The 11,438-nt window shown below is 36.6% G+C and overlaps 1 long non-coding RNA gene across 1 annotated transcript; it reads right to left on the bottom strand.

Annotated features, from left to right (window-relative positions):
* Positions 1 to 1,152: 1,152 nt before the first annotated feature.
* Positions 1,153 to 7,186, bottom strand: LOC128804349 (uncharacterized). Its single transcript, XR_008436031.1, has 3 exons — positions 7,038 to 7,186; positions 1,963 to 2,062; positions 1,153 to 1,229 (listed from the first exon to the last, which is right to left on the bottom strand). It is a non-coding gene; the product is annotated as an uncharacterized LOC128804349 (long non-coding RNA).
* Between the last annotated feature and the right edge of the window lie 4,252 nt (positions 7,187 to 11,438).

Raw genomic sequence — 11,438 nt, 5'->3', positions numbered from 1 at the left:
CAGTTCTTTTTCCTGGTGAATTAATTTGTAATGCTCTGATACTGATTGTTAAGGATTTTGGTTTCCAGTATTCTTCAGAATAGTCAAAATATTTAGAAAAAAAAATGCCACATTCACAAAGCAATGTAAAGATTTCTGTTGCCAATAAATAGTCTCAAGTATCTAGAAACAAAAGTGTACAATTGCTTGGTCACATCTGAAGAGTTATTTCATGTTGCATTCTAGGCATTAACTTCTATAAAAACTGTTGTACATTTTATATACTTCCCAAATCAAAACCTAAATGTCTCCTATAAGGGTTGTAGGAGATAATTAACATTAACAGGATAAAGGAATAATTAACATTATAAGTAATAAATATATCTTGTATTAGAAACAATATAAAACAAAGGGAAAAAAACCCAAAACCACAAACCAAAAAAAACAAAACCTAAAAGCTCAAACTCACAAACAAACTACCAAAAGAAATATTTTATTCAATTGCCACTTTTTCACTTATCTTCCACAATGTAAATGTAGCTCTTGGCAGTTTAAGGAGTAGAAAGTACCCAAGTCTATTTGAAACCATATTGCTTCTGAAAATATTTTGGCCTGAATATTGTTTCTAATTCTGTTCTAAGTAAGTAGCAGCGCTTTCTTTTATGAGTTATAATTGAAAATAGTACTTGTAATTATTTCTATGGTTTTAAGCAACTTAAATTGTGCAAGATGGTTTGGTTACAGGAATAAAATACTCATATTTCTTTTTTATATATGTGCCTGTACATTATTGTACAAATCAGGTCAGTTTCTTTTAATTTGTTTAATTTGTTTTCCTACACTCCACAAATTTCACTGCTATATTTTGGCAATAACTTTTAAAACATATTACTGAAGAAGCAGTCCTAACAATCAACTCCTAACAATTTGCTTTTCAAAAGCGGATAACTTTATTTTCACTGAGTCTAAATATCCAAGAGTAAATAACCAAATTTTCCCACTGAAAGTCAAGATTTAAAAGGGTAAAATGAGAACGCTATTGAGAACAATATTTATTCTACATAATTCATAGGATGTATTGGATATTGTGATAGACAACCTTACTGTTTCTGAAGAAAACATTTTAGTTTTTCCAAAGGAGAAGGGAAGAAGGATGGTGGGAAAACCACTTATTTTTAAGCAATTGATAGGCAAGTTCCTTTAGTCACTACCTAGTGCCTCTGCAGTGTGTAGCATATGTTCTCCATATTCTAAAAGAAAATAGAAGAAATAGAAAGATCTGGAGAAGGTTATTTAAATATATGTTCGCTTAGTCACTAATTGAATTAAGGTTAAAATGAGCTCCCAGCTCAATGGATTTCTGCCAGATAAGAAAATAAGGACAAAGAATTGGAGTGACATGCTGCAGTCCAGCCTCTGCTATGTTCTCTTCAGTTACCAGCCTTTTAATAAATTGTAATTTCTACCTGAATTTATAGTGCATGCTTTGCATACATCTTGCATATGCTGTATTTGCATATTTATAATAATGGCTATTTTCTTATTTTACAAGCTAGAAATTATGGACAGGGAGCCATATATGCTCAACATATTTTTTCACACCAAATTACTTTAAATTATACTATGGTTCATACATTTTAGAAACTTGCAAGTACTAATCGACATGGCCTGATAGGAACTTTGATGCACTGCTGGTTATTTAAGTGCTCCCTATGAAAACTGCTGTAGTTAAACTAAGTGCAATGAAAGGTATTTATTTTCAGCTTTTCTGATAGTATTTATACTTGTCAGAAGCACTGGAATATGATCTTGAAAAAATATACATGACATATTTGCACTATTACCTTTTAATTAAAACCAGCTTGCAATTTCATTTATTGCTCATAAAATTTCTATTATGATTGATGTCTTGATTTTCAAGAGGGTGTATTTATGATTTGTCCATTCAAAAGTATGTAACTTAATTGTGTATTTTTTACATACCTCTTACAAACAAAGTCTCTACTGGACATTTTTATGGGTCTGAGGAATGAATATATATTCACTTCACTGTATTTGTAGTGATTGTGCTTCCAATATCAACCTGCAGATATCCAACAAATGAACAAATAATCAAGTTCTTTCTTCAGCTGAAATCTGTTTGATCAAGCTGTGTTTTTACTAATAACACTTAAGAATTTTCTCAGTTCATCAAATCAAGTCATGGTAAGGTATTTAGTTGGTAATTTTGGAATGGGTTTCTCACCACATTGTTGCCTACATTCCACTTCTTACAAGCCTCTTGAGAAGCAAATGAGCTTAGGTAAATTTCCATAGTAGATTTCTTATCTTAATTAGCAGCCAAAATCTCTAGAAACAATTGTTATTATATTAAATTTAACTATGTTTGTGTAAGAATTATATTTGTAAAAATACAGACTCTGAGAAAAGAAAATCTATTTTCAAGGTTATACCTGCAGTTTGCCTGTACTGGTTGGTATTATCTAGACAACCCAAATGTAATTGTGGTAGCTGATATTTAGAAAGCAAGATGTTGGTTTTAATGAGAGTTTTTTTCATATTTTAATGAATCCAGAGTTAAATAATTGGAAAATTTGAATGTAGAAAGATTTCTTTAAAAAAAAGCCTTTAATAAAAAATGCATGCCATAAGCATATGCTAAACATGCCATGAATGTCTTCCTGCAAAAGATGATCTGTTATTGATGTAATTATTCTTTAGTTGCAGTAATACTTTGAAAAAACTTTCTATATAAGTAACCTAAGTTAGACTTAATGGTTCACATGAAGATGTAGTTTGGACAGTTTTTACCATATATTTAATTGATTTTATTACCATCATATAGGAAGAATACCCCTTGACTTTGAGAACCAAAACCTATTGAACAGAAAAAAGAGTCCCTTCTTTGAGACACAAAATCACACATCTGTTTGCAGGGAGTAAATGGGAAGTGTACTCACCCACAAAACAGATCCAATATTTAGTAACCAACATATAGTAAGTGTGGATGCATATAATTTTCTGATCTTTATTTACTTTTTTTTTCAAAGGTAAATTTGCTTTTAAGGATTTTCTAGCCAGTTGAAAAACCCTTCTATGGTTGTGTGAGACTAGAAATCTCCATAAACCTTACCGTGTAAGGGTAATCCTTTGTACTAGATGATGAATATTTAGAATATTATATTTCCATCTGCATAAATCAATTTCCTTATTTTGGAAATATTTTTGTTATCCAAAGTAGTAACTTTCAATGGGTATTTTCAGAAGGTGTAAAAATTGAGATCATAATCTGTATTGCATAAATACAAAGAAAATATCTTTAAACTGTCCATTGCATAATTTCAATTTTGTATTTTTGAAATTTCAATATCTAACTCGAATTCTCACTTTAAAATAACTTTAAAATGCTCTGTCTTCACACAATTTTGTTATTTATCCATTTTTATGTTTCAAAATGGTATTTAGGGAAGAGTCATTTACTGTAACTACTTTGCAGTTTTCAAATTAACATCAAAGTTGAGAGAAGGAAGGAAGTTGCGGAAGGAAGGAAGGAAGTTGCGGAAGTTGCGGAAGGAAGTTGCGGAAGGAAGGAAGTTGCGGAAGGAAGTTGCGGAAGGAAGGAAGTTGCGGAAGGAAGGAAGTTGCGGAAGTTGCGGAAGGAAGTTGCGGAAGTTGCGGAAGGAAGGAAGTTGCGGAAGGAAGGAAGTTGCGGAAGGAAGTTGCGGAAGGAAGTTGCGGAAGGAAGGAAGTTGCGGAAGGAAGGAAGTTGCGGAAGGAAGGAAGGAAGGAAGTTGCGGAAGGAAGTTGCGGAAGGAAGGAAGGAAGTTGCGGAAGGAAGTTGCGGAAGGAAGTTGCGGAAGGAAGTTGCGGAAGGAAGTTGAGGAAGGAAGTTGCGGAAGGAAGGAAGGAAGGAAGGAAGGAAGGAAGGAAGGAAGGAAGGAAGGAAGGAAGGAAGGAAGGAAGGAAGGAAGGAAGGAAGGAAGGAAGGAAGGAAGGAAGGAAGGAAGGAAGTTGCGGAAGGAAGTTGCGGAAGGAAGGAAGGAAGTTGCGGAAGGAAGGAAGGAAGGAAGGAAGGAAGGAAGGAAGGAAGGAAGGAAGGAAGGAAGGAAGGAAGGAAGGAAGGAAGGAAGGAAGGAAGGAAGGAAGGAAGGAAGGAAGGAAGGAAGGAAGGAAGGAAGGAAGGAAGGAAGGAAGGAAGGAAGGAAGGAAGGAAGGAAGGAAGGAAGGAAGGAAGGAAGGAAGGAAGGAAGGAAGGAAGGAAGGAAGGAAGGAAGGAAGGAAGTTGCGGAAGGAAGTTGCGGAAGGAAGTTGCGGAAGGAAGTTGCGGAAGGAAGTTGCGGAAGGAAGGAAGGAAGGAAGGAAGGAAGGAAGGAAGGAAGGAAGGAAGGAAGGAAGGAAGGAAGGAAGGAAGGAAGGAAGGAAGGAAGGAAGGAAGGAAGGAAGGAAGGAAGGAAGGAAGGAAGGAAGGAAGGAAGGAAGGAAGGAAGTTGCGGAAGGAAGGAAGGAAGGAAGGAAGGAAGGAAGGAAGGAAGGAAGGAAGGAAGGAAGGAAGTTGCGGAAGGAAGGAAGGAAGGAAGTTGCGGAAGGAAGTTGCGGAAGGAAGTTGCGGAAGGAAGTTGCGGAAGGAAGTTGCGGAAGGAAGTTGCGGAAGGAAGGAAGGAAGGAAGGAAGGAAGGAAGGAAGGAAGGAAGGAAGGAAGGAAGGAAGGAAGGAAGGAAGGAAGGAAGGAAGGAAGGAAGGAAGGAAGGAAGGAAGGAAGGAAGGAAGGAAGGAAGGAAGGAAGGAAGGAAGGAAGGAAGGAAGGAAGGAAGTTGCGGAAGGAAGGAAGTTGCGGAAGGAAGTTGCGGAAGGAAGTTGCGGAAGGAAGGAAGTTGCGGAAGGAAGGAAGTTGCGGAAGGAAGTTGCGGAAGGAAGTTGCGGAAGGAAGGAAGGAAGGAAGGAAGGAAGTTGCGGAAGGAAGGAAGGAAGGAAGAGAGAGAGAAAGAGAAGAAAAGAAAGAAAGAAAGAAAGAAAGAAAGAAAGAAGAGAAAGAAAGAAAGAAAGAAAGAAAGAAAGAAAGAAAGAAAGAAAGAAAGAAAGAAAGAAAGAAAGAAAGAAAGAAAGAAAGAAAGAAAGAAAGAAAGAAAGAAAGAAAGAAAGAAAGAAAGAAAGAAAGAAAGAAAGAAAGATTCCCAAATGACAGAAATTTTAAAAATTATAAAACTGTTGTATGTATGATATTTAAGTGCCAGGACTGTTACTAGAAATAATAATGTTAAATTGAACATATATGTGAGACCAAAACAGTTAAACTCATTGGATGGTGATTTCTCAGAATCAATATTTTCTGTTATTTCTATTTTAAATTATTACTGCTACTGCACAGTATGAATATCATCATAGAATAATAGAATGGCTTGGGTTAGAAGGGACCTTAAAATTCACCTAAGCTACCCCCCATGTCATGGGCAGGGACACCTTCTGCTAGACCGTGTTAAGCTCAAAGACCCATTCAACCTGGCCTTGAACACTTCGAGGAATGGGTCACCCACAACATGTTCCAATGTCTCACAACTGTCATGGCAAGGAATTTCTTCCCAATATTCAAGCTAAACACATGCTCTTCAGGTTTTAAAGGCATCAACACCTTTCCTATCACTACGTACCCTTGTGTAGCTCATCTCCCTCCTTCTGCTAGGCTGCCTTCAGATACTGGAGGCCTGCTATAACATTTCCCCAGAGTCGGCGGCTCTTCTCCAGGCTGAGAAGATGCCCGGAGGACTCTGGCTTGATTACAGATCCCCTGTACTACACTGGGGGCTCAGACCATTATTCTTATTAGATTTGGTATGTGGTGCTCAGCCACTGTTTATTGTTCTTCATTGTGGTACAGGTAATAAATAGTTGATTGCTTTAATAAAGACACACTTGAAATGATAACAGCTAAATTTTAAAGCAAAATTAATTTGAGAAAGAATCTTAAACCTATGGTCAGTTACCCCATCCCATATATTTTTTGTAAACGACATTCCTTGCAGATGTTACAATCCATGAACCAAAGCCAAGTGATGTATACTACTTAAGACAGATGTTATACTTGCTTACTAGAATATGTTATTATGGTTATAAAACAATAGCCTGAGCATTAAGAACAATGGATTCCATCATGAAGTAATGAAGTGCTTTGGTTGAAACTAAAATGTATTTTAAGGAAATGAGCTTGGGGGCTAGCACAGCAAGATCTCAAATATTGAGTGCCAGCTTAGTTATCTGGTTCAGAGACAAGTGAAGCAATTCAGGAGTGTCCTCCTGTGAAAATAGGTTACAGATCCTTCTGCACAACAGTTAACAACCAGCATCAGAAATGTGTGCAAATAAAATACTAGCCACTACAAGTTTGCTATCCATGAGTGGTAGGGCAGCTCAGACTCATAGCAGTAGTTTTGCTGCTGTGCCTGTTAAAATAGACAGAAAAGAATGAGGAAAAATATTTTTTTTCCAACTACTTTGTTTCTGTATTGGTACAAAGACTATTTCCCTGCCCTCAGGAGACAGCAAAAACTGTCAACAACTGAAATGCTTCAGAACTGTAAATGACCTGAATCAAAATATTTATTTTCAAATAAAATTTAAAATTTAAGTCATAACTATGAAACAGATAGAGCTATTTAAAGATGAATGTACTATACATACTAAAATATTGCCACAGATAATGATTGTGTTCTAAGCCTGTTTAAAAGTCTAGAGTTCCTGGTAAAAAACTTGCACACAACTGAGGTACCTAAATGATATTCTCTTTTCAGATTAATTATACTCTTCCTTCTCACCGCCTCTACCAATTGATTTCTGTAAGTCCTTAGAAAACAGTCATTTAAATTTTTAGTCCTTTAAAAAATAAATTACAGTGACAAGAGTTATTTGCACTCCCTATTTTATATAAAGCTTGAACATCAAGCCTTAAGAACTTTATATTGAATTTTATTTCATATAAAACTAAATTTTAAAGGGGGGGCAGAGAGAATGGGGACCTCAAGCTAAAGCATTTAGGCTTCTAATTCTTATATTGTCTTCTTATTTACCTATGACAATAACTGGAAGGAGAATGGATTACAGTTAGCAGCTCTTTGACATTTGCACATACTCTTCCACTAAAGAAGAGGTCAAGGATGGCTTTCTGGTCCTGCCTTCACAAGCTGCAGCTTCCTTTAAGGCACATCCACCAGCTGTGGCATGGAGCCCTCCACGGGCTACAGTGTAGGTATGTGTTCCTCCACGGTTGTCCAGGGACTGCTGGGAGACAACCTGCTTCACTATGATGTCTTCCAGGGACTGTGGGGGATTCTCTGCTCTGTCAACTGGAGCACCTCCTCCTCCTTCTTGTCTCACCTTAGTATCACAGAGCTGCTTCTCATACTCTCTATTTTCCTCACTTGTCACTGCCTATTCATATATTTTACGCTTTTAAAAATATATTTTACAGAGACTTATGGGTTCAGTTGCAAAAATGTGTCTTGCTAGAAAATTACATGCTATACAAACCCATGATTTTTTAGAAAAGAGCAGTGGAAGTACAAATATACTGCTAAAGAACTGGAAAATTAACAATACTTCATTGTAATATGAAGCCTTGTCATTTTGCCTTCTTTCTCCTTAAGATCTGGAAAGAATACTGGGCATAAGACAGTGCTGTTTCAAAGAGAAGATTTTTTTTTTTAGGATTATAGGGTGTGTGTTCAAATTTCTGTTCAGAAAAGGCACTTTGTCTTATGCAATAAATATCATTACCCAGTATATGTTGCAGAATATCACTAGTAAAAAATTCTGACCAGCAATAGGAGATCAAAAACTGGTAAGACCAAGCAGTGGCTAGAGTGAGACCTTGAGTGGCTAGAACAGAACCATAGAATCATAGAATTCGCTGAATTGGAAGGGGCCTATCAGGATCATCAAGTCCAACACCTGGCCCTGCGCAGGATCATCCTCGAGAATCACACCATTTGCCTGAGAGCAATGTCCAAAAGCTTCTTGAGCTCAGACAGGCATGATGGTGTGACCACCCCCTGGAGAGACTCTTCCAGTGCCCAGCCATCCTCTGGTTAAAATATTTTTTCCTGATATCTGACCTAAACCTCCCCTGACTCAGCTGCCTGCCATTTCCTCGAGTCCTGTCCTTGTAGACCTCATTTGAATACTTTCTAATACCTTAACATCTTTTTTCATTGTGGCACCCAAAACTGCCCCCAGCACTCGAGGTCAGGCCGCTCCAGTGCAGAGCAGAGCAGAACAGGACGATCCCCTCCCTTGCCCGTCTGGTGATGCTGTGCCTGATGCACCCCAGGACAGGATTGGCCCTCCTGGCTGCCAGGGCACTGCTGACTCACATTCAGCTTGCCTTTGGCCAGAAGCCTGGGTCCCTTTCTGCAGTGCTTCTCTCCAGCCTCTTGCTCCCTAGTCTATACACACACCAGGATTGGTCTGTCCCAGGTGCTGAATCCAGCACTTGTCCTTGTTGAACTTCATATGGTTGGTGATTGCTCATCTCCCTTATTTGTCAAAATCTCTTTGCAGGGCCTCTCTGCCCTCAAGAGGGTTAGTTCACAGTTCCTCCCAATTTAGTGTCTTTGGCAAACTTGCTTAATATTCCTTCAAGTCCTGTGTCCAGGTTGTTAAAATGATGTTGAAGAGAACTGGCCCAAGGATGATAGTGTCTAGCCACTGAAATTAGCGCTTCATACTTATTCCTTAGTGCAGAAATCTCAACAAATGTCTTCTTATTTGTTTCTTTTATACCCATGCAGATATCTTTGGTTATGTTCATGCTTTTTATCCCAACAGCAGCTGACATGACATTTACACACACAGCAACAGCACACTTTTCTTACTGTTACTAGACTTAACAGTTTTGCAGTCTGTGAATCAGTGACCTTTGAAACTAAATTCAGACCTTCAGCATTTCTCATAAAAATAGTTAAATGTCCTCAGAAGAAGAGAAAACTTTGCTGCATACTCTGTAAGACTACAAAATATATGGTAATGAGTTAGCATGACAATAATTTAAGCACAGACCCTATATTTTAGCAGGGAAAAAAATTAAAATAAGAGCTATTTTACACAGCAACATAGCTGAGAAACAAAAAGACTAGGATCTTTCAAACTGTTCCCTGCAGTATAAATGTACTTGTAAGAATACAGACCATAAAAGATGTGGTTTTGAAAGGCTATATCCTTGCTAGGCTAAATTGGATCTCATCCTGTTGATGAAAGATCAAGGAGTTCAAAGTAGAGATAGGGAGACACGTCCATATAACAAGATATAGCAAAGTATTTTTAAATATAATTAAGGATTCTGGTGGACAGGGCAGTTAGGTTAAATCTGACACAGTCATTCAGTTCGGAGGACTAAATTGTTAAGGAGTGTTAAACCGTATCTGCTGCTGTATAAAGTAAAAGAGAGTCATCAAAATTGTATGGTTAGTGTGAACACTCCCACTGTCTATTGTAAAACACTTAATAAGATATTAACAAAATGAAATAAAGACATTATACCATCTTGGAATGGGAAAATATGTTCAAAATATTTTTTTCCTTATGTTTTCTTCTTTTTTTTTTCTCCCCTAACATGTGAATCATAATTTTGACCACTCTAGAATGCTTTCAATAGATGAACCCAGCATAGTATTTTTATTACAGGCTCTTGCCCCTTACATGCTTCATTACAGTTTTGTAATATACTCCACAGTCATTAGAGCTTTTTTATCTCTTTTCCCAGAGACAACTTTTGAAGGACTACTTAACCCCTATAAATCATATTTTCTCTGGGTTCTCAAAGCTTTTTGAGAAAGTTGTTTTGGGCTTTTTTGTATTGCAGCATTCCTAATGGCTTCAGGCCCACTGCAGGCAGACATTAAAAATAAATATTCCCGTAAAGAGATTGTTAAAGCTAATGAACTGCCAGTCTTAGTATTTGTATGTTCCTAAATCCTTTTAATTTCAAGGTTGCCTTCCTGAATCCTCAGTTTAATTAGAAAGCATTGTATTTATAAAACAGACCCAATTCAATTGCTTCTGCAAATTCATCTTTATTTTATATGACTGTACTTAAAGAAATCTTGTTTCATTCAAACATTAAAAGTATAGATTTGACATCATATGTGACCCTTTCATCTATCTGAACTATATTTCATTGTGTGAGTTTCTCAGTTGCTTCAAATAAGGACAGATTCTTTTCAATTCGCAGAGCGTGTTATCTGAAGATCTCCTGCCTGCTTTCTTCACTTGCTATAATGGGAAGGCAAGGGAAATACATTCTGAATGTTATCTTTTATAGTCTACTTTTACTTACCAGTGTGCTTATATCTACTAGAACCAATTTCAGTTTGAAAGAACATATCAGAAAATCTATTTACTAAAATGGCCAAAAAGGATGCATAACAATTAGAATTAAAAAAAAAAAAAATACATTGGAGCAAGATCATTGTAGAGAATGCCATGTATCTGTGAAAAGTACAAAAAACTTATATTTTCAAACACACAGATCACCATTTTGCATCTTTTTTTTTTTTTTTTTTTTTTTTGTTTGAAAGCTCTGGCACTTATCTGATTACATTTTGAACTAGTTCAACTCATTCATCTGGTAGGAAAGCAGTTAAAAATGAACAGAAAAATCTATGGGTAACAGGATACCACTTCACCCATATGTAGTAAAATTAGCCTTCTGTGTTGTAGAAATATGCCTGTCATATACGAAAATGAATGCATAGCACTATCTTATTTTAAACTTTCTCATTTAAACTTTCTCATGAATACCTGAATCATCAAGATGATTTAAAACCTAACACCCAACCTTTTAAGATACTCCCCAAACTATTGCAATGTAATAACTTTATCAGGTGAAGAGCTTGCTGTAAGAAACCTGAACATGATGTCAAGAATACTTTGTTGTGGATTACCATTGTTTGGGATTTTCTGTCCCTTACTCTACCATGTAGGTATAGGAAAAAAATTAAGTAGCCACAAGGGTTTTACAGCTCTTATTGTATTTTGGGATAGTAAAGATTTAGGGTAGTAAACAAAACTGGTGAGTTTTACTATTGACTTTATTGCTTTTTCACTTTGAATTAAGTGCTTTGCATTTCAGCTTACCCATCAGTATAATGAGAAGAATAATATCTTCCTTCCTGCCTGAAAGATATTTAATTAATGCCCGTGATGTCATAGATTTTAAAACTAAACACATTGTGATTAAAATTAAGTATTGGCATGCCACAAGGTAACTGTAGCGATCTGTGTTTCCTCCTCAGCTTGTCTGTGGTTGTAGAATTTTAATTAGCAGTTCTAAAAATTTATCTTAGCATAGTCTGGTGACATATCTCAATAGAGCAGGATGTGCGACTTAGAGAATTATGGAATCACTTTGGTTGGAAAAGACCTTTAAGAACATTGAGTCTAAATGTAATTAGCAAATCCAACCATAAATAAAT

This window comes from Vidua macroura, chromosome 2 (genome assembly GCF_024509145.1).
Source record: "Vidua macroura isolate BioBank_ID:100142 chromosome 2, ASM2450914v1, whole genome shotgun sequence".
NCBI lineage: Eukaryota > Metazoa > Chordata > Aves > Passeriformes > Viduidae > Vidua > Vidua macroura.
The sequence above is the reverse complement of the archived record's forward strand: the minus strand, read 5'-3'. Positions and strand labels throughout refer to the sequence as shown.